This window comes from Delphinus delphis, chromosome 20, assembly GCF_949987515.2.
Source record: "Delphinus delphis chromosome 20, mDelDel1.2, whole genome shotgun sequence".
Taxonomy (NCBI): Eukaryota; Metazoa; Chordata; class Mammalia; order Artiodactyla; family Delphinidae; genus Delphinus; species Delphinus delphis.
The window spans coordinates 39,424,673-39,446,087 of record NC_082702.1 but is presented as its reverse complement, the minus strand read 5'-3'; the positions used below and the strand labels follow the sequence as shown (position 1 = coordinate 39,446,087).

The 21,415-nt window shown below is 48.1% G+C and overlaps 1 long non-coding RNA gene across 1 annotated transcript in view; it reads left to right on the top strand.

Moving 5' to 3' along the window:
* LOC132417127 (uncharacterized) overlaps positions 1–21,415 on the top strand; it is a 365,235-nt gene that overhangs the window by 54,645 nt on the left and 289,175 nt on the right. The window contains exon 2 of the long non-coding RNA XR_009517761.1: positions 6,878–7,044. This is a non-coding gene — a long non-coding RNA (uncharacterized lncRNA). The remainder of the gene's footprint in view (positions 1–6,877; positions 7,045–21,415) is intronic.

The following is a 21,415-nucleotide window of genomic DNA, read 5'->3' as shown; positions in this document are numbered from 1 at the left end:
TATATGAACTCAGGGACTCCCCTGCTCTCACCCCCACCCCCATGCCTGGCCGGTCCTCTACAATCACACACCTGCCTGGGCTGACCTCCCCATGGAGAGGTCATCACAAGCCTCAGAGCCAGCTAGAGCTGGGTTCAAAACTGCTCTAATTAGTTGTGTGCCTCGAGTTACTTAGCTGCAAAATGGGGACAGAGGGATCTACCTGCCACGTGCATGTTGAGAATCAAGGCAGATAAAGGTTACACCTGCCTGATGTGGGGTCTGGCACACCACGGGCAGCTGGGTGGATGAGAGACAGACCTGAATCTGTTTGATTAAAGGAAGGCACTTTGCTCCTGGACCTGGAGACCACCTGCTACAGATGATGGGGGCTAGGATAAGAAAGCAGTGTTTCTATCTCAAAGTTGGTGTAGTTGCCTTTCCACCATTCTGGAGGGCCCTAAATATGTATTTGGGAGCAGGGTAGTAATTAGCAGGCATGGTCTCAGGAGTCCTGGGTTCGAGTCCCAGATCCACCATTTTCCAAATATCTGACCTCAAGCAAGTCCCTTGAATTCATGAGCCTACATTTCCTCATCCATAAATTCAGGCTAATATTAGCATCTACCTTGTTTGTATTTTCCCTTCACTTCACCAGCATCCATTCCAGTATTAAATGGAATAAAGGATAGAAAGCACTTTACCCAGTGCCTGGTATGTGGTAAATATCAGTAAACGTCAGCTTCTTTGAATATTTTATCATAGTTATTATGACTGTTACAGTGCTATAGTCCTTCACGCTATTCACCAAATATTATTATTATTATTATTATTTTTGCGGTACGCTGGCCTCTCACTGTTGTGGCCTCTCCCGTTGTGGAGCACAGGCTCCGGACGCGCAGGCTCAGCGGCCATGGCTCACGGGCCCAGCCGCTCCGCTGCATGTGCGATCTTCCCGGACCGGGGCACAAACCCGTGTCCCCTGCATCGGCAGGCGGACTCTCAACCACTGCGCCACCAGGGAAGCCCCTCATCAAATATTTTGTTTACCTCTGGGGAAACGGTAGGATTGTACTTCTCTGACCGGTTAAAGTTAGGCAGGGCCTCTGACTTGCTTGGGGCCAATGAAGTGCTTATGGTGTCACTCTGGGCAGTTTTAAGGGCTAGTGTGTGATTTGCTACCTTCCCTTCTCCTGCCCTGAATGTAGAAATGACAAACCCTTTGTGGGGGTGAGCCCCTGAGCGTGGGGCAGTTGTTACAGCAGCTAACCTTGGTCTCTCCTGACTGATACACGTGGGCCGACCCCAGCATGGCGAGACCGTGGGTGATAAATGGCCTTCTGCCTTGTCACGTGAAGAGGTAGAAGAGAGAGGTAGAGGAGGTTGTGCAGTCGCTCACATGGAAAGTTTTTTTTTCCCAATGGAGTGCTTCAAGCTAGCAGGCCTGGCATCCTCCTCCCTCTGACTGGGAGAATTGGGGTGCATGTGGGAGACTAATCAGGTGGAGGACCAGACTGCAGCTCTGCATTTCCTCTTCGGTCCTCTGACTGAACTTGCCCCACCTATGTCTCTGCAAAGAGCGGGCTGTTTGTGCTTCTTGCTGTGTTAACTTCCAAGCGACTTCCAAGGATCACCACTCATGAGGATTTAAAAACTGCACTCCCTTGGGGCAGCCCTGGCAAACCTCCCCTGCACTTGCTCCCTGCCAAATCCATGAGCAGCCTTCCTGGGCAGGGCCTGTCTGAAATACCACCCCCCGGCGACCCTCTGAATCTCTGTGCCAGGGATCGTAGGAAGAGATGGTTGAAAACCCAGGTCCTCCGGAAGGGCTAATGTTTCGACTCACTCTCATTTCTTTTAAGGTATAAATGATGGATATAAAGCTATTCAACCCAGACCATCTCAGTGGAGGTGAGCAACAAGATACAAATACCTAAAAGTCAAAGAGATGGAGATGAAAGGGGTGAACAGTGGCATTGAAAGAGAAGAGTGGGGGCTGGGATGGGCAGGCAGTCAGACTCCCTCTGGGAGTTGATGCAGGGACTTTGAGGTCAGGTGGCCTGGATTCAAAACCTGCTCCTGCCACTTGGCCACTGTGTGACCTTCCAGGGAAATGGTGGATCGTTCTGAGGTCAGGAGAGTACAGTTGGCTCTGTTCATGAGCTCCGTGAATGCCTGTGCTGGGTTGTAAGTGGAGCACTCAGTGTCACCCCCACCCCCCAATCTCAATGCCTTTTCCTGTGCGCCTTAAAATGTGTCGGTGCCAAAGCCGAGTGCCAGCTTTTCTGTTTCACTACAGGGATACAATTACATGAGCTCAGTTAAATTTTACAGTTGACCCTTGAACAAGGAGGGGTTTAAGGATGCCGGCCCTCTGTGCGGTTGAAAATCCGCTTATCATTCATAACGGCCATCCTTGTCCACAGTTTCTTGGTATCCGCGGATTCAACCGATGGTGGGTAGTGTAGTCCTGCGGTATTTACTAGTGCAACACATCCACGTGTAAGTGGCCCCACGCAGTTCAAACCCGTGTCGTTCAAGGGTTAACTGCACTGAGTTCTTACTCTGTGCAGACCCTGGGCTGGGTATTGTGGAGGGAGAGTTGAGAAGAGGATGCTGCTGGTGGTAACTCTCAAGACATCAAAGGGAGAGCTCGGGGTTAGAAATCAGTAAAACTGGTCTGGGAGAATTGTTTCTCCTTCTCCGGGACTCAGGCTCCATGTGTCACACGGGGAGAGACCGATGGCGTCTCCTCTGACACGTCCTGGAAGGACTAGATGAGAGGGGGGTGTGTGATACCCATTTGCAATAACTAAGTGCTACACAGTGTAGGGTGTTTTCATGCTTATCAAATCCACTGGTGTCCACTTGGAGGTCACCCCGATCGTGTCCTTGAGGCCCCGTGAGAGCTTGCTGGGGTTTTCCACGGGATGACTTGATAGGAGACATTCCGCTGGACTTGGTTTGCCTCAGGGGGCCCTGGGCAGCTCCCCGTGTTCAATTTATGTGAAGAGAAGGGCTGTGACTTCCGTCCGTCCGTGGGTTCTTTACCGAGAGCCAGTCCCCTGCATTCCTGTTCTGAGGAAGGAGAGGGACTGTACTCACTGTCTGGTCTGCACGGCTGTGTGCCAGAGAATTGTCTTCAGTGTTGGAACAGCAGAAATTCAGAGCGAGGCTGGGGAGACCCGCTATAATGTGTGAGAGGGAGGCAGTGCAAATGGCTGGGGGCCAGCGAACCTCCATGAGCCCCCTGAGCGTCAGGAAGGTATTATTTTTAAAATACCACTGACGTTTATGATTTCTGAGGCCAGAGGCCCCTAATAGAGCTTCCCGATTGTTTCTTCCCTGAGTTTTAAAATTTTTAAAAATAAAATTGTCATGGTCTTAGCTTCAAGGTTGACCACAAGCTTCCCCGCTTCCCCCGGTGGGCCTAGAGCTTTCCGGGTCAGGCAGGGCAGGGCTGTGGGTGTGTCAGGGCCTGGGTTTTCCCTCTGGGAAGGTGGAAAGGCAGCAAGCTTGGCTGGAGAGCGCAAACCACCCAAGCTGGGTGCTCTCGTGCAAAACCCATGCACGGGGGCCTACTTAGAGTTAGGCATGGTGCTGGTAACGAGGGGAACGAAGGCATGGTTGTTAGCTGATCCCCAAAGAGATGGGGAAGGATGTAAATAAAGTCAATTGCAGGGGAATGCAGAGGAAAGGTCCCCAAAACGGCTTGAGGGTGTGGCTGGCCAAAGAGAGGCATTTGAGCAGATCTGTAAAAGCGTTTTAGAATCCCCAGGTATAGAAAAGGCTCATGGACATTTCAGCAGAGGGGGCGGTGTGGTTGAAGACTGAGAGGTGAGAAGTTCAGGTGTGTAGAGAAGATGCTGGTGGAAAAGGGGTGTGCATGAGACTGGGGTTGGGGCAGGGCAGATGGGAAAGGCCTGAAACCTTGAGGTTGATATTGTCAAGTCTGTGGTTTGGAAAGATCTTCTGGTTGAATACCCCTTGTGATGGGAAGCTCACTACCTCTAGGGTAACCCATTCCACCGTCAGCTCTGACTTATAAAAAGTCCTTCCTGAGAGCAAGCCAGTGCCTGTTGGCCTTGGAGGGGCCTGGAGGACCAACCTAGGCCGTGCTTGATCCTTCCATCCTTGTTTTTGTCCTTGTTAGAGTGATGGACACTTGGCTTGTAGACCAGCATGATAACTTCCTTTTACCACAAGCATCACAAAGTTTAGGCATGCGCCCAGAACCTCCAGAACTTTCCGTCAATGACTGAGGTTGGCCTACTATAAGGAATTCATCTGAATTCATCTCCACAGTTTTCCTAGCGGCTCAGAACTTGGGGGACTTGGGATTCAACAGTCCTGATTTTGAATCCCATCTCAGCTGCTTTGTAGCTTTCTGACTTTGAGCATGTGACTTTCCTCTTCAAGTTCAGCTTCCTCCTCCTGTCATAGGAGTTACAGGGTGCAAACAACACCCCCAGCTCCCTCCACTCTGGTTAAGAGGCTTCTCTCTTCCCACACCCTTGAGATGGAGTTTTGGAAGCTCGTTGGGCAGTGCTGTCATCGAGACGCTTCCAGAGCCGCGATCCCTTTTCAATCGCCGTACTCCCCTGGGAATTGATTTATGTGTTTTTTGGCTAAAACAGGCCACCAGAGGAAGACGTTCTCCTGTTTCTGTGAATGTATCTGTTTTAGGGCTGCACCCTCCTTTCCGTTTCTGTCTGGTTGGGATGCCTGTGCAATATGTGTTTTGCAGGCTGCCTCGGCCTGTTTTTAGACAAAATATTTTGACATTCCTCCTCCGTCTTGCCTCTCTAACTGTCTTTGGGAGGCCCTGGGATTTGCTTTTCCTGAGCCTTTGGCTCTGTGATCCTCTAAATCTTGAGCGTCCAGTGGGGTCAACCTTCCTGGCTGCGGGCCTGACCAGGAATGTGAAATGACCCAGCATCAGAGAAGGCAGGCTCCCCGGGGCTCCCCCGCGTCCCCCCCCTGCTGTCTCAGACTGGAGATGGAGGCCCAGAGAGCAGGGTCGGGGGACCCGTCTAAAGTCACAGGGCAAACTGGTGGCAGAGGTGGGGGGACAGCTCTCCTCCCTTGACTCCACATCCTGCTCTCAGCTGGGGCCCTGGAGCCCCATGAAGTAGCCTGAGTGTTCCAGGTGTTTGTTCATCGGGGCTGCACACGTTTTCCAGGCCTGCAGGTCTTTCTGTAGGTCACCACCCCCATCAGTGCCCAGCTCGAGAGTCAGCCTTATTCACGCTCAGGATGCCTGATTTGCAAACCCCAAAACTCAAAGCCAATCAGACATTTCCTGAACTCCATCCTTCTCCTGCCCTGGTCCTGACGGAGCGGGGAGTTGTGCTGTGGCACCGCGCAGGAAGCCTCCAGGGCAGGCGGTGGATTCCAGCAGCTGTGATTTGGGCAACTCGAGCTGTAATCCCCATCCCCACTCCCCCCCAGGTCTCCGCTGACCCCGGGCCTCGCCCCGGGCCTTGGGAACATTAGCTTGTTTCACAATTTTCCTAAGAGTGAAATGATGTTCAGTATTCATTTTCTTGTTGCTGCCGTAACAAATGACCACAAACTCAGTGGCTTAAAACAATACAAAGTTATCCTCAGGTCTGGAAGTCAGGAGCTCCAAGAGAGTCTTTGGGGCTGAGAAGCAACACGTTGGTGGGGCCGCTTCCTTCTGGGGAGGCTCCAGAGAGAATCCGCTTCCTCGCCTTTCTGGCTTCTGGAGGCTCCTGTAGTTTTTGGCTTGTGGCCTTTTCCTTCAGTCAGTCGCTTAGCATCTTCCTTCTCTGAATCGTCTGTCCTCACTCAGCCTTCTCTTCTGTGTCAAATCTCCCTCTGCTTCTCTCTATACGGGTATTTGTGATGACATCTAGAGCTCACCTAGAGCTTGGATAATCCAAGATCATCTCCCCGTCTCAAGATCCTTCATTTCATCACATCTGCAAAGTCCCTTTTGCCAGGCGAGGGAACATTCACAGGATCCAGAGATTACGGTGTCGAGGTTGTTGGAGACCACCCTCAGGCTGCCACAGTCAGTTCATGTCCTGCCCATTTCACAGACTTGGAACCTGAGGCCTGGAAAGGTTAAGGAGTACAGGGAATTCAGGTCTTGGATACCTGCTCCTTAATTCTAGGACTAGGGCTTGTTGAGGTCCTTTTGGCCTCTGTGGACTGCTCTTTAAAAGTGAATAATCTGACACTTTCTTACATTGGTTGGTCGTTTTCTGGGGCTGGGGGTCACTTCATTGTTCCTTCAAAATCTCTGAAACACCCCCCCCCCCAATTTTCCACATCAGTAAACTGAAGCTAGTAACACCTACCTCCTGACTTGGTTGGGTTTTCAGGAAGATTGCAATTATGAGAATTGTTATTGCCTCTAGAGCACTTCTCTGGTGATCACTTAATGCATCCTTCCTTCGTTCCCTCATTCCTCCCTCCCTTCCTTTTGATGCAATTGGGGCTCGACCAGCGGCTGTGAGGTTGGGTGCTAATGACTCCCAGCTGCCCCCTTTTTTGCAGACTTGCCCTCAGCCAAAAGGGGGCTGCCAGATGAGCAGCTGCCCTGGAACGCCCCCTGTTCCTGCCATGGCTGCCCGTTCAGGGCACTGACTAACTTGAGGCACACAATGCTGGTTTCCTTTGCCAGGTAGGGCAAACTTTTGGTGCAGTTCATGCTCCAGGGCTCCCCACGGGATCAGGCTAGCCTCTGCTCAAGGTTGCATCCTTCTTAGCTCCTCCTCTGTCCCGCTTCCCTCACTCCCCGCATCCTGAGAGCCCTCCTCACGGACTCAGGGCTACCCCAATCCTGCCATGGGCTCTGCTTCTAGGGAACCCACCCTAAGTCACTTTCCCTTCTGCCTTTTAATTTTTTCTTATTACTCTTCTTTCCTAGGAAATCAGGAGAGCGTCGTTTTATGGAAACCAAGTCAGAAGAGTTTCAATAGGAGGAGAGACCAGCAGCATCAGACGAGGGAAGCAGTCACAGAATCAGGACCAAAGCTCATCAGCCTTGGCATTGAGAAGGTTTATTGGTGCGCTCCTGTCTCATTGACTGTCAAGGTACAGTTAAATCTCACCTTCCTTCTTTACTGCTGGGTCTGTAAATCTTATAAAAACAAACTTTAATGGTGGAAAAATGCCAGGCAGGTCAGTTTTCCTGCCTTGGCCTTAGTTTTCCTACCTGCAAAGGAGCTGGATGATCTCTCCGAGATTTTATGATTCTAAGAATGTTTCCTTGTGTGACCTGCAATAAGAACAGTAAGAACTGTCCCACTTACCCAGCCTTTGATATGTGCCCTCATGCGAGCTGAGCGGAGGGTGTGAGGCATCTGCTTCAATCTTCACAACCACCCTGTGAGATAGAAAGTACCTTATCCCCCTTTTATTGTTTCATCAACTTGTCTATCTGCCGAGGCCTCCTGGGTTCGTATCTCCAGCCTGGTTGTTGCCACTTGAACCAGCTGGCTTCAGTCTGTTTCTTCTAACCCTGTCTTAGTGCAGGCTGCCATAACAAAATACTGTAGAATGGGTGGCTTAAACCACAGTAATTTATTTCTCACAGTTCTGGAGGTGGAAAGTCTGAGATCAGGGTGCCAGCATGATTGGGTTCTGTTGAAGGTTCTCCTCCTGGTTTGCAGATTATCACTTCCTCACTGTGTCCTTACAAGGTAGGGAGGGAGGGAAAGGGCGCGAGTGTGGGGGAGAGCAATATCTCTGGTGTCTCTTCTTATAAGGACACTAATCCCATCATGAGGGCCCCACCCTCATGACCTCATCTAAACCTCATTACCTCCCAAAGGACCCCATCTCTACATAACATCACATTGGGGTTAGGACTTCAACATATGAATTTGTGTGTGGGGGGGGCATGACTCGGGTCCATAGCAACTCCAGACAAGAGAGCATTAAATAATCACAGTGGGGCTCAACCCAGTGTGGGAACTCTGGTAGGTATTGTAGTACATGCCTCAAGGTTATCCCTCCAAAACAGTGAGGGGGCTGGGGTATTCATCCACCGATCCCGTCAGCCAAGGTTGAGAGCTGCTTCCAGGAGGTACTGACCCCCGGCCCTTCTGGTCTGCCTGTGTGAGCTGAGCACACTCCAGTGACCAGGAAAGGCCCTCGGGCAGGGTGCGGTTGCCTGTGGTTGAAGCCGTGGGGACTGCATGCTCAGGTATGGTCAGTGCTGAGGGAACGTGGGCACGGGGCTGCGGAAGTCTGCCAGTGGGTCTGAGGGCTGAATGCTGGGGGGTGCCGTCATTCAAATCCGAGCAAAGAAGGAGGTACCGTGGTAACTTTAGGAAGGGCAGTTTCCATGGAGTTGTGGGTGCAGAAGCCCCAGGGGAGTGGGTTGTTCATGAACAGGTGGTGAAGGAGCAGGGCTGGTGTGAGGCTGCCTCCTGAGTGAAGATGGGGGCGTGGGGTCAAGGGAGAGTGTTCTCAGGAGTTCCCTGGGGGCCTAGTGGTTAGGACTCGGTGCTTTCACTGCTGTGGCCTGGGTTCAGTCCCTGGTCAGGAAACTGAGATCCCACAAGGCACAGGGCATGCCCCCCCCCCCCCAAAAAAGAGAGTGTGTTCTTGGCTCAAGATGGGAGGCTCAGGTGCGTGCTTTTGTACTGGTGGGGATGCTGGGAGTGGGGGTGAGGGAGTGGCGGGTGACGCAGGATGCGGAATCCAGGGAGGAATGTCTGGACATTGAAGATTTGAAGGCAGGTCAGAGGCTAGAGGGAGCTAGGTCCTGACACACGTGCAGTGACTGGTCTGTGGGAAGGACAGAGCCTCTTCTGTGAGCAGAGGCAAGAAGGGAGAAGTGGGACCAGCTGAAGCTGGGTTTGGTAAGGAACCATGAAGGGACTCTATTAATGCCTTCTGTTCTTTCACGGAAATACGGTGAGGTCAAGACAAATGGATGAAGGAAGAGGGGTGGGAGGGGCATGATATGGTCGCCCCATTTCTCTTCTTTTTTTGGAGTGGAGTAAGCAAGATAGTTTATGTCTTTTTATATAGAAACACTTCTCACAGCTATCAAAATAATTGCAGCTTCTTTCATTGAAAATAAATACACAGCAGATGCTTCCGTGCACTTAGTAAGTTTCTCATGGTCTTTGAAATTACTTATTGGTTTCGCCTGTCAGCTTTGTGTGCACATGTAGTGTAAAATGTACTAGTATTTTTGAAGGGCAATTTGGAATCATTAGCAGTCTTAACAGTGCGTGTAGATTTTGACCCAACAGTTTCCTGAAATTTGACACTTTCATGTTTGAAAAGCCAAAGGAGAAGATATCAAAGGCAAGTTAGGAACCGGGAGAAAAGGATTCTTTGGGTGTTAGGAGGAGAGAAACAGCTAACATTTTTGAGGGTTTACTATGATCCAGGACCCGTTGGCTAAGATCTTTTTTTTTTTTTTTTTTTTTTTTGCTGTACTCAGGCCTCTCACTGTTGTGGCCTCTCCCGTTGCGGAGCACAGGCTCTGGACGCGCAGGCTCAGCGGCCATGGCTCACGGGCCCAGCTGCTCCGCGGCATGTGGGATCTTCCCGGACCGGGGCACGAACCCGTGTCCCCTGCATCGGCAGGCGGACTCTCAACCACTGCGCCACCAGGGAAGCCCAGCTAAGATCTCTTAGTCATTTGTTGGGTTGGTTTGAGTTTTTCTGTAATATGAAATTTTTGGCCAACCCAGTATTTCCACAGTTCTATGAAGGAGGTATTATTATTGTTATCCTGGTTTTAGAAACGAGAAAGTGGAAGCAATCTGGGTTATTAAGTAACTTGCTACAAGTTATAGACCCAATAAGTGGCAGGACCAGGAGAAGATGTTCTCCTAGTTCTAGTGCTTAGGCGGTACCCACATATCTTAGCCCTGTCATCTGATGCTCATCTCCATCTAGCTATCTTTTTTCCCAGCTCTGTTGAGATAAAATTGACATATAACTGTGTAATTTTAAGGTGTACAATGGGATGATTTGATACATGTATATGTCATAAAATGAGGGCCACAGTAAGGTTAGTTAATATCTCCATCACCTCACATAATTGCCATTTCTTTTTTTTTTTTTTTGTGATGAGAATATTTAAGATCTACCATTTGAGCTACTTTCAGTTTATGATACAGTATTGTTACCTGTCATCATCCTGCTGTACATAGGTCCCCAGGGCTTATTCATTCATTTTATAACTGGGAGTTGGTACCCTTTGGCCAACATCTCCCCAGTTCCCCCAGCCCCTGGCAACCACCATTCTCCTCTCTGTTTCTAGGAGTTTGATGTCTCATATAGTGAGATCATATAGTATTTGTCTTTCTCTGTGTGGCTTATTGCACTGTTGCCCCATTTCTTTGGTCCTGGTGCACCATCAAAGTTCAAACCCAGAAAACCCACATGGTGCCAAGAACTCCAGTGGGCTGATATATTCTCTGCAAATTCCGTGACAAATAAAAAGTCCCATTTCCCACGAACAGTTTATTACACATTTAAGGAGCTGATCACCAAATTACAATGACGAAAGGGGTAATTCTTCAGACTTTAGGAAGTTACTTATAAACACTGACACTTTTTTTCGCTTCTTCAGTCTTACTGGAAAAAAAAAAAGGCAAGATAAGTTGCATGTAACATATATTGTTCTTCATTTGCTGCTCTGCTGTGACTTTCACAAATGGACTTCTGAACAAGAGTATTCAGTTTGATGGCTTCCGTGGTGGCGCAGTGGTTGAGAGTCCGCCTGCTGATGCGGGGGATGCGGGTTTGTGCCCCAGTCTGGGAGGATCCCACATGCCGTGGAGCGGCTGGGCCCGTGAGCCATGGCCGCTGAGCCTGGGCGTCCGGAGCCTGTGCTCCGCAACGGGAGAGGCCACAACAGTGAGAGGCCCGCGTACCACAAAAAAAAAAAAAAAAAGAGTATTCAGTTTGAGTTCAAAGTCCTTTTGTACTAAAATTATGGGTACAGGAATACGTAAAATTACATATTCTGTTGTCTTTGATGTAAGATAGATACTCAGACTGTCCAACAAAACAGGAGACAACTTTTTTTTCCCGACAAGAAATAAAGTTGCCTAAACAGTCTGATAGGTAACATTATGAGCTGTGCTTAGACATTGTGACACTAAATTTGGAACGTGATAATAACTTTCAGCGTTCCCAACTTAGATCCTGTGCCTGCCACCATGTGTACTTCTACATAGTTTATGGTTTTAATATTATTCTGCGAGTTTGTCCAAATCGTGTTATGATGAAATCCCTCTCAAAGAAGATCCAGCTGAGTAATGAATAACGATGTTTGCATTCAACTTCGTGGTTGATTCCTTGGGCTGAAAATGATCTCTTGGACCTCTTGCATTTCATGAGGTAGGGATATAGAGAGACTAATCCTTTTGGTCATGAAAAACAGTTTATAACTTTGCAAACTCCTACTTGTCATTGGGGAGAAATGGAAATTCTGTGTACTCTATCCTGGAAGAAGAGATTACCAGTGACATCAAAGATTTCAGTCTGGAGGGGCTTAGAGATGTGCTCTCCACAGTCACATGTGTGAACATCTTGTCTGCAGTTTCTGATGGTTTTCATCACACACGTGGGACTGGACTCTTAAAGAGTTCCTGGGAATTCTGCACAGTTTATTTAGGGTGTTAAATCCCAGGATGATAAATTGGGGCCAGGAAATGAGCAAACTTGAATGTGGAGTGTGCTGTGGTTTGGTGGAAATGATCTAGTGGCCCAGAGCGGGGGTGGGGTGGGGGTCCCGCCCCAGCCCTGTTATTGATTGCTGTGTGGGCAGAGGCAGTTTCTTTCTCTGGAAAAGGAGAAATCAAGGGCTGGTGTGGGACTGTCTCCAAGGTTCCTTTCAGCTCAGACAGGCTAGGATTCTACAACCCTAGGTCTGACCTCTGTTCGTTCTTGCAACCAGCTTTATCAGCTGGGAATCTTCAGAATTCCGGGCAGGGGAGTCTTAATGAAAAACCTATTCCCACACTTTAGTGAGGCCCGTAGACAAGGTGAGGGGGTCAGGGGACAGAGGGCAATGAGAGCCCTGCTTGGGTTTTTCGTTACCATTGGTGGTTCAGGTTGGAGAGGGGCCATTTTCTTGAAAGACCAGTTATTTGTGATGGAAAAAACATACAGGTCAGTTTCCAGGAAGATCTGACCATTGGCTAATTATGTAGGTGGAGAGTAGGGTGATGAGGGACGTCTTTCTCTGCCTGGAAGACCATTGCTTTCTTGAACTGCACCGTGGTAGTGTCATGTATTTAATGTGGAGTGAGCGGTTGTCAAGAAATTATTAAAAATTAGCACTGGGCTGCAGAATGCAAGGTGACAGATTGGTGCCCAGGGTGCTGGGGAAAAGACTAATTTACAGCCTCCAAGTGAAATCTCAGGTTGTTTGTTGTTCCTTTCTGGAAGCATAACAGGAGATTTGCAGCTTGTGTTGGGGAAATTAACCTCTTGTTAATTTTGGAAGCTGTTGTCAGGCCCCATCCGCACTTCCTTTCCTCAGCTTCAGAGACAAGGTAGACTGGAGGAGCGGGGAACAGCATCATCTCAGCCTATGAGCTCACTCCCGAGTCCCCAGGGGCGTCCTGCCGTGATGCCTTGTGGCCTGGGAGCCCCAGGAGAGCAGGGACTGTGTGTGTTTTGTATTGCTGGTGTCTGGCACATGGTAGGTGCTCACTGAAGATTTGTTCACTCTGCAGCTCCTGGGAGCAACATTGTCAGGAAGAGCAGACAAGTAGGAGGAGATGAGGGGGCGTGGGGCAGGGGGCGGGGGCTGTTACCCCCATTTCCCTGGCAGCAGCAGACTCCCTCTGGAAGCAGAGGAGAGGAGCGCCCATCTTTGGAGCTCCGCCTCTCCCTGTTGTTCTCCTCATCTGCGCTCAGTGCTGGAGGGCAGCTGGCTGAGTAGCAGGATGGGCAGAAATGCGGTTTTTTTTTGTAAATTTATTAATTTATTTATTTTTGGCTGCGTTGGGTCTTCGTTGCTGCGCGCGGTCTTTTCTCTAGTTGTGGCAAGCGGGGGCTACCCTTCGTTGCGGTGCGCAGGCTTCTCATTGCAGTGGCTTCTCTCGTGGCGGAGCACCGGGCTCTAGGCGCGCGGGCTTCAGTAGTTGTGGCGCACGGGCTTAGTTGCCCTGCGGCATGTGGGATCCTCCCGGACCAGGGCTCGAACCCGCATCCCCTGCATTGGCAGGCGGATTCTCAACCACTGCGCCACCAGGGAAGCCCCAGAAACGCATTTTTCTGCAGGTCCCACAGGGAGGGAATTCAACGGCCAGGGTGACTCTCTCTTGAGCATCCCAGAATCAGCTCCCAGACAGGACTTCATCAAGGCCAACCTGAGGGCACCTTGGAGAGAAAGGAGCCGCTGTGCCCTGGCCATGGCTTCCCGGAGGAGGGCAGAAAATGTCTGTGATCTGCCATTCGGATGAGAAGTATCTTGTGTTTCTATGCTCACGTTCTCACATGGACATTATTCAGCTTTTGCTAATTGGCTTTATGATTTTCTCAGTAGTTAATATTCTTCTGTCAAAGATGGAAGCATAAATAAATAACTTTGGTCGGAGCACACCTTCTTATTAGGCCGTACATCATGTTAGAAAGTTCACATTCTTTAACCAGGAAGATGAAATTAGAAACACCTTGGAAAAGCCTTCTTGTTATCAATCATGTCATCCTCAACATGTTTCAAAGCTTGCTGCTGGCATCCAGAATAGACATTTTATTCAAAAGAATGTATTTCAAGAAAATGATAGCACCTTTCGATTTCAGCTTTTTGAAAACACGAAATCTTTCAAGTCCTCCTGACTGAGCATTCCAGCGGCTTGGCAGAGGACTGGAGTGGCTGGAGCCTTCTCCGGACGTGCCCATAAGGGTGGACAATTTTCTGACCCTTTAGAAAGGGAGTGAGACGGAAAGACAAACGGATCATGGTTTAGCAGAATGTCCTGGGTCTCATGTGGCCTTAAACGAATCACTTGCCCTCTTGAGGATCCAGTCTATTCATTTATAAAATGAAGAGGTTGTGTAAGATTAGTGTCTCAGCTTGGGCTGCTGTAACAAATTACTTGGGGGTTTAAGTAACAAATGTTGATTTCTCACAGTTCTGCATGTGGGAAGCCCAAGATCAAGGCGCTGGCACATTCGGTATCTGGGGAGGGCGTCCTTCCTGGTTTGTAGGTGTCCATTTTCTTACTGTGTCCTCCTATGGTGGAGAGGTGAGATCCTTTTTTATAAGGGCATTATAATCCCGTCGCAAAGGTCCCACCCTCTTGACCTCATGTAACCCTACCATCACGTTGGGGATGGAGATTTTCCTACCCCAGGATTGCTGCCTGCTCCTCCCGGGATGGAGACCACAGGACTACACATTCTCCAGGGGCCCCTCCAGCTCTGACCTGCTCGACCCCAGGAGAGATGAGATAAGGGGTTCACGTGGCTCCACGTATCCAGCCCCTCCTTCCAGGAGGGCTCAGGAGGGCTCCCCAGCCCAGCCACGCCTGCATTAAGTTCCACAGCACAGGGCCAGTAGGAAAGGAAGTCCCTGAACCAGGAGAACAGGATCCTTGCCTCAGCTCTGCCCCATTGCCCTTTACGGCCTTGGGCAAGTCACTTCTCCTCCCTGGGCCTCACTTTCCCCATTTATAAAATAAGGCAGTTGGATGGGCTGATCCCCGAGAGCGAAGGTTTAGTAATCCCGCTGGGAGTTAAGAGATATTAAGGCCTGGATGTATTTCTGCAAAACAAATAGAACCTGATCTATTTCCCTAAAGCCCTGCTCCTATGGGGCAGCATTTTCCTTATTGCAGAGACAGTTTAGAATCTGTTTGTCTGCAAATGAATCCAGAAAACAAAGGGACTTCAGGTTCAGGCCTCTGGTCAGCAACAGAGGTCATTCTAGGGCCAAGAACCCTCAAAGCTTTCTCAATCCCTGCTGGTCCCACAAAACAAATCCCAGAGTCAACAAATTCCATTGAGCTGGTATCCAACGAGTCCTGGAATGTGGGACCTAGAACAAGAGCCAGACGTCTTCTGGTCCAACTTCCCCACTTGACAGTTGAGCAGATAGAGGCCCTGGAAGAGGACTTGCTGCTTCAGGTCACAGCCCAGGTGGTGCAGAGATGGGGACTTAATCCCATGGCTCCGGCCCCCCTCTGCAGGGCTCTCTCTATGACCCTCAGTTTGCTTCCCGTTTGAAAGCATTAACACAGCTCCTTGAAATGCACAACTTGAGTTTGAATTCTTTCTCTCCTTTATGCATGAATCTAAAGTTGCAGTTTGTGAAAACGCACAAACACTGAACTACACTTTAAGCCAAATGCGGGTTACCACACCCATCTGCTGCTCTGAATTTCCAACATGAGTGACTGTCAAAAGCTCATCACGGACAGTTTGCCAAACACTTCACAGCTGAGCCTCATGGAAAATTAATAATGTTAAGTGTGTCTGTGACATCTCATAGGAGTCAAACGGGTTGATTTATGGCAAACATGTGTTCCCCTAACCCCCACTTAAAAACAGAAGGTGTTAGATTGAATTACTGAAGGCAGCAGGCCGGAACAGACACGATTAGGAGAAATCCCACCTCCTAGGAGCCCACAGTCCATTAGGACAGATATGCCTCGTAAGCAGGATGGGCTATCAGAACGACTAAGATAATTGACAAAGTGCTACGGGGCCTCAGCAGAGGGGGGTGCGCTTCTGGCAGGCAGATCATGGCGGGGAGGCATCTGGACCAGGCTCTGGAGGCGGGGAAGGATTGGAGCGTGTGCAGAAGTGTGCCTTGAAGCTCAGAGGTGAGAGAATAAATGGCGCACATTTGGGGAGTGGTGGATAGAAGTGGAGATACAATTGAAACGCCTGCTTGGAGCCCATCTGTAAAGGGCTCGAATGGCAGGCTAAGGCCTTCAGCCCTCACTGAGGAAGCAACCCAGCCCCTGTAACAACGGCGATCGATGAAGAGGGAGAAACATGGATTTTGGAGAAAAGACGCAAATTTTGAGGATTCTGCTTACCAGATGGTAACCCTTGGCAAGTCACTTAACGCCATCTCTCTAGTGGGGCACTGACCTCTGCTTGCGGGAGAGTTCTAGGTTACGTATCACTTTTTGCAATATAGGCATACCTTGTTTTATAGTGCTTCACCTTATTGTGCTTTGCAGATACCGTATTTCTGCAGATTGAAGGTTTGTGGCAACCCTGTGTTGTCAGATGATGGTTAGCGTTTTTTAGCAATACAGCATTTTGTTGGATAATGGATTTCTTTATTTTTTTGATATTTATTTATATTTTTTATTGAACTATAGGTGATTTCCAATATTGTATTAGTTTCAGGTGTACAGCAAAGTGATTCTCATATATATAATATATATATATATTCTTTTTCAGATTCTTTTTCATTATAGGCTATTGCAAGATACTGAATATAGTTCCCTGTGCTCTACAGTAAATCCTTGTTGTTTTTCTATTTTATAAATAGTGATGTGTCTCTGTTAATCCCATACTCCTAATTTACACCCGCTCCCGCCCTTCCCCGTTGGTAACCATAAGTTTGTTTTCTATGTTTGTGAGTTTGTTTCTGTTTTATAAATAAGTTCATTTGTATTAGTTTTTAGATTCCACATGTAAGTGATATCATATTATGTTTGTCTTTTTCTGTCTGACTTACTTCACTTAGTATGATAATCTCTAGGTCCATCCACTTTGCTGCAAATGGCAGTATTTGGTTCCTTTTTATGGCTGAGTAATATTCCGTTATATATATGTATACACTACATCTTCTTTACCCATTCATCTGTTGATGAACACTTATGTTGCTTCCATGTCTTGGCTATTGCAAATAGTGCTGCTATGAACATTGGGGTGCATATATCTTTTTGAATTAGAGTTTCATCTTTTCAGGATATATGCCCAGGAGTGAGATTGTGGGATCATATCAGAAAGAGAAAGTAAAAAAAAAAAAAAAAATCCTGCTTAAAATCGCGTCAAAACAAACAAACGTAGGAATAAACCTAACCAAGGAGGTGAAAGACCTACACTGAGAGCTATAAAATACTGATAAAGGAAACTGAAGGTAATTCAAAGAAATGAAAAGATATCCCATGCTCTCGGACCAGAAGAATGAACATGGTTAAAATGGTTGGGCTTTCCTCGTGGTGCGGTGGTTAAGAATCCACCTGCCAATGCAGGGGACATGGGTTCAAGCCCTGGTCCGGGAAGATCCCACATGCTGCGGAGCAACTAAGCCCATGTGCCACAGCTCCTGAGCCTGCGCTCTAGAGCCTGTGAGGCACAACAACTGAGTTAATGTGCCACAACTACTGAGCCCATGTGCCGCAACTACTGAAGCCCGTGCGCCTAGAGCCTGTGCTCCGCAACAAGAGAAGCCACCAAAATGAGAAGCCCGCGCACCACAACGAGGAGTAGCCACTGCTCTCCGCAACTAGAGAAAGCCCATGTGCAGCAACAAAGACCCAACGCAGCCATAAATAAATTTAAAAAATAAGAAGTGGCCATGCTACCCAAAGCAACCTACAGATTTAACGTGATCCCTACCAAATTACCCATGCCATTTCTCACAGAACTAGAATAATCATAAAATTTATATGGAATCACAAAAGACCCAGAATTGCCAAAGCAATCCTGAGAAAAACAAGCAAAGCGGGAGGCGTAACCCTTCCAGACTTCAGACTATACTACAAAGTAATAAAAACAGCATAGTATTGGCACAAAAACAGACACATGGATCAATGGAACAGAATAGAGAGCCCAGAAATAAACCCACACACCTATGGTCAATCAATCTTCAACAAAGGAGGCAAGAATATACAATGGGGAAAAGACAGTCTCTTGGACAAGTGGTGTTGGGAAAGCTGAACAGCCTCATGTAAATCAGTGATGTCAGAACACTTCCTCACACTATACACAAAAATAAAATCAAAATGGCTTAAAGACTTAATATAAGACAGGACACCATAAAACTCTTAGAAGAGAATATAGGCAAAACATTCTCTGACATAAATCGTAGCAATATTTTCTTAGATCAGTCTCCCAAGGCAAAAGAAATAAAAGCAAAAATAAGCAAATGGGACCTAATCAAACTTATAAGCTTTTGCACAGCAAAGGAAACCATAAACAAAACAAAAAGACAACCTGTGGACTGGGAGAAAATACCTGCAAACGACGTGACAGACGAGGACTTAAATCTCCAAAAGGTACAAATAGTTCATATAGCTCAATATTAAAAAAAAACAATCAAAAAATGGGCAGGAGACCTAAATACACACGTCTCCAAAGAAAACATGCAGATGGCCAGCAGGCACATGAAAAGATGCTCAACATTGCTAATTATTAGAGAAATGCAAATCAAAACTACACTGAATTATCACCTCACACTGGTCGGAATGGCCATCATCAAAAAGACTACAAAGAAATGCTGGAGAGGGTGTGGAGAAAAGGGAACCCTCCTGCACTGTTGGTGGGAATGAAAATTGGTGCAGCCACTATGGAGAACAGTATGGAGGTTCCCTAAGAAACTAAAAATAGAGTCACCATATGATCCAGCAATAAAGTATTTTTAAATTAAGGTATGTACATTGTTTTTATAGACACAATGCCATTGCACACTTAATAGACCGCAGTATAGTGTAAACACAACTTTTATATGCACTGGGAAACCAAAAAATTCATGTGACTCACTTTATGGTGATATTTATTCACTTTATTGCAGTGGTCTGGAACTGAATTTACAATGTCTCTGAGGTCTGCCTCTAATGAGGGCCAACCTGTATTGGTGTGTGTTATATCGTGAGTTGTGCTAGGCTTTATGTAACTTGCATCGCTGAATCTTCAACGTGAGTTTCCGGGGTAGCCGCTGTTATTATCCCATTTAACAGATGAGGACACTGGGGCTCAGGCATGGGCCCCTGCTTTGCACTGCTCAGCATGAGAACTTTCCATCAATGCAGTGATGTCACAGTGTCACACACGGTCCAGAATCAGTGTTCACTATCTGTGTAGTCTTGTGAGAAGCCGGGCACATGCTATAAGTAAGCACTTCACATGAGCTTACCTCTTTAAACTTTGCAACAGCCCTGCGAGATGAGCGTATTCCTCCTCGCATTCTGTGGCTGGTGAAGCCAGTGCCTGTTCCTGTGACAGCTGATGTCGGGAGAGCCAGGGTTTGGTTGATTTATCTGCACTGTGTCACATGCCCAAAGATTTTGATTTTATTGTCTGGGGTGGAGTCAGATATTGGCATTTGAAAAAGCTACCTGGGTGATTCTGATGCGTAGCTGGGGCTGAGACCCTGCTGGCCTGGTGGCAAAGCTCATATTCTTTTGTTTTAAAGATTGGGAGCGACTGATTGCTTGATTGATTGATGGCTGCCTTGGGTCTTTGTTTCTGTGCATGGGCTTTCTCTAGTTGCGGTGAGTGGGGGCTACTCTTCGTTGCGGTGAGAGGGCTTCTCATTGCGGTGGCTTCTCTTGTTGCAGAGCACGGGCTCTAGGAGTGCAGGCTTCAGTAGTTGTGGCACGCGGGCTCAGTAGTTGTGGCTCATGGGCTCTAGAGCGCAGGCTCAGTAGTTGTGGCGCACGGGCTCAGTTGCTCCGCGGCATGTGGGATCTTCCCGGACCAGGGCTCGAAGCCGTGTCTCCTGCATTGGCAGGTGGATTCTTAACCACTGTGCCACCAGGGAAGTCCCAAATCTCAAGCTCACATTCTTAACCAAGGTTTTAAAATTAAAAGAAGCCATGTACTTCTCCATTCAGGGTGTTCATGGTTTCCCAAACCTAGATCTTTGTTCGATAAACAGACTGGCTTCAAATAAAATAAAGTTGGAATCATACTGCTACTACTATTGTTAAAAAGAAAAGTGCATGGGGAAAGAGGTTTTTCAAAAATTTAGATATATTGGTACATTAATAGAAGTGCCCAGGGCAAAAATCGCTCTTACTCACCTGTCAAGTTGCTGTCATCCCCCGCCAACACAACGAACTTTATTTTCTAAGGATATTGAAAAGAATATGAATTGGGGGGTTCCTGAATGGTGGGAAGTGTGGGCTTTAACAGGAGAGCACAAAACAGCTTTTCGTCTTCATTCTTCCACTCTGAGAAAAGAACCGCTCTCCCAGGGCTCTCGGAGATGCCGGGAAGGGAACTTTGACTTTCAGTACTTCAGAATTAAGGGGATGAGTGTGGAAGATAATTTGTAATGTGGAAATCTGCCAGGCGGTTGCTTCTGTATCTTGGGGCCGGTGCTCTTCCGAGTGGAGCTGGGCGCCGGTCTCGGCATGGTGTTCGCCCTCTGTGAGGCCTACGTGCCACGCCAGTTAATAGATGACCCGCTTGACCCGCGTTCCCAAGCTCTCCCGGCTTGTCTGTCTCCATGACACATCCTGCAGCGCGTGAACAGACTTGTCCCTGCTTCTCAGAGAAGCCGTGTGCTCTTGGTATTGATGCCTTCAAGGAAGTGGGGAGCACAGGCTGCGTCCAGGACCGGGCGTGGAGGGTTGTGGTTTCAAAACGTGGGGGAACTGCTTGGGTGCGTTCCGTGAATGGAGACTCAAAGCAGGTCTGGCTTGGCGACGGGTGCTGGCCGTGCTGCTGAATGCTCCTCTGGGCTCTGTTGAGAGATCGTGTCTGGTATTACCAAAGGGGCGTCACGTGGGAAGGGGCAACCTCCACCTGCTCATGAAGGAAGGACCCACCTCAGTGTGGACATTTTAGGGACCACGAGAAAAAAAACGGTCTAAAAAAGGAAAAAAACTGGTTTTCTTGTTGTTTTGCTAAAAATAACAATAATTATAATGATAGTAGTAATAATAATAACTGCAGCTAATTATAATTGCCAGCAGTGTGCTAAGCACATCACAAATATTGTGTGTTCTAATTCTCACCACAGTCCCCTGCGGCAGGTTGACTTTTAGCCCCATTTTACAGCTGAGGAAACTGAGGCTCAGGAATTTCAGGAAGATGGGGCTTGGAGGTGACAGAGCCTTTTTTTTTAACCTGGTCTTTTTATTTCTAAGCCTCGTGCCGTTTCATCTCTCAGGAGTGCAGACCTAGAAAGTCATTTTGTAAATTCAGTTGAAACATGCCTCTTGAAAAGTTCCTGCGATTAGTTCAAATCTGCTTTCTGAAGGGAGAGGAGGCATGTGCGGCCTCTTGCACATGACGTTCTTTCAAAGGGGTGCAGGCCATTGTGCTGTTTGCCCCCTTCCACTCCCACGGTTCCCCTCTCAAAACTGGCTGACACCTACTCCTTCATCTGTTTCCCGCTGGGCTTTTCACTCTCCTATCATGTCATCCGTTTGATCCACATTCGTCTGAAAATGTTCCCCGTTCCAAATATAAAACTGAAAACACGATCCCACTGGGAACATTTTTTTTTTTTTTAAAGCAAGAAACTGTGAGGTGTGGAGTTTTAGAACTACAAGGGATCTTA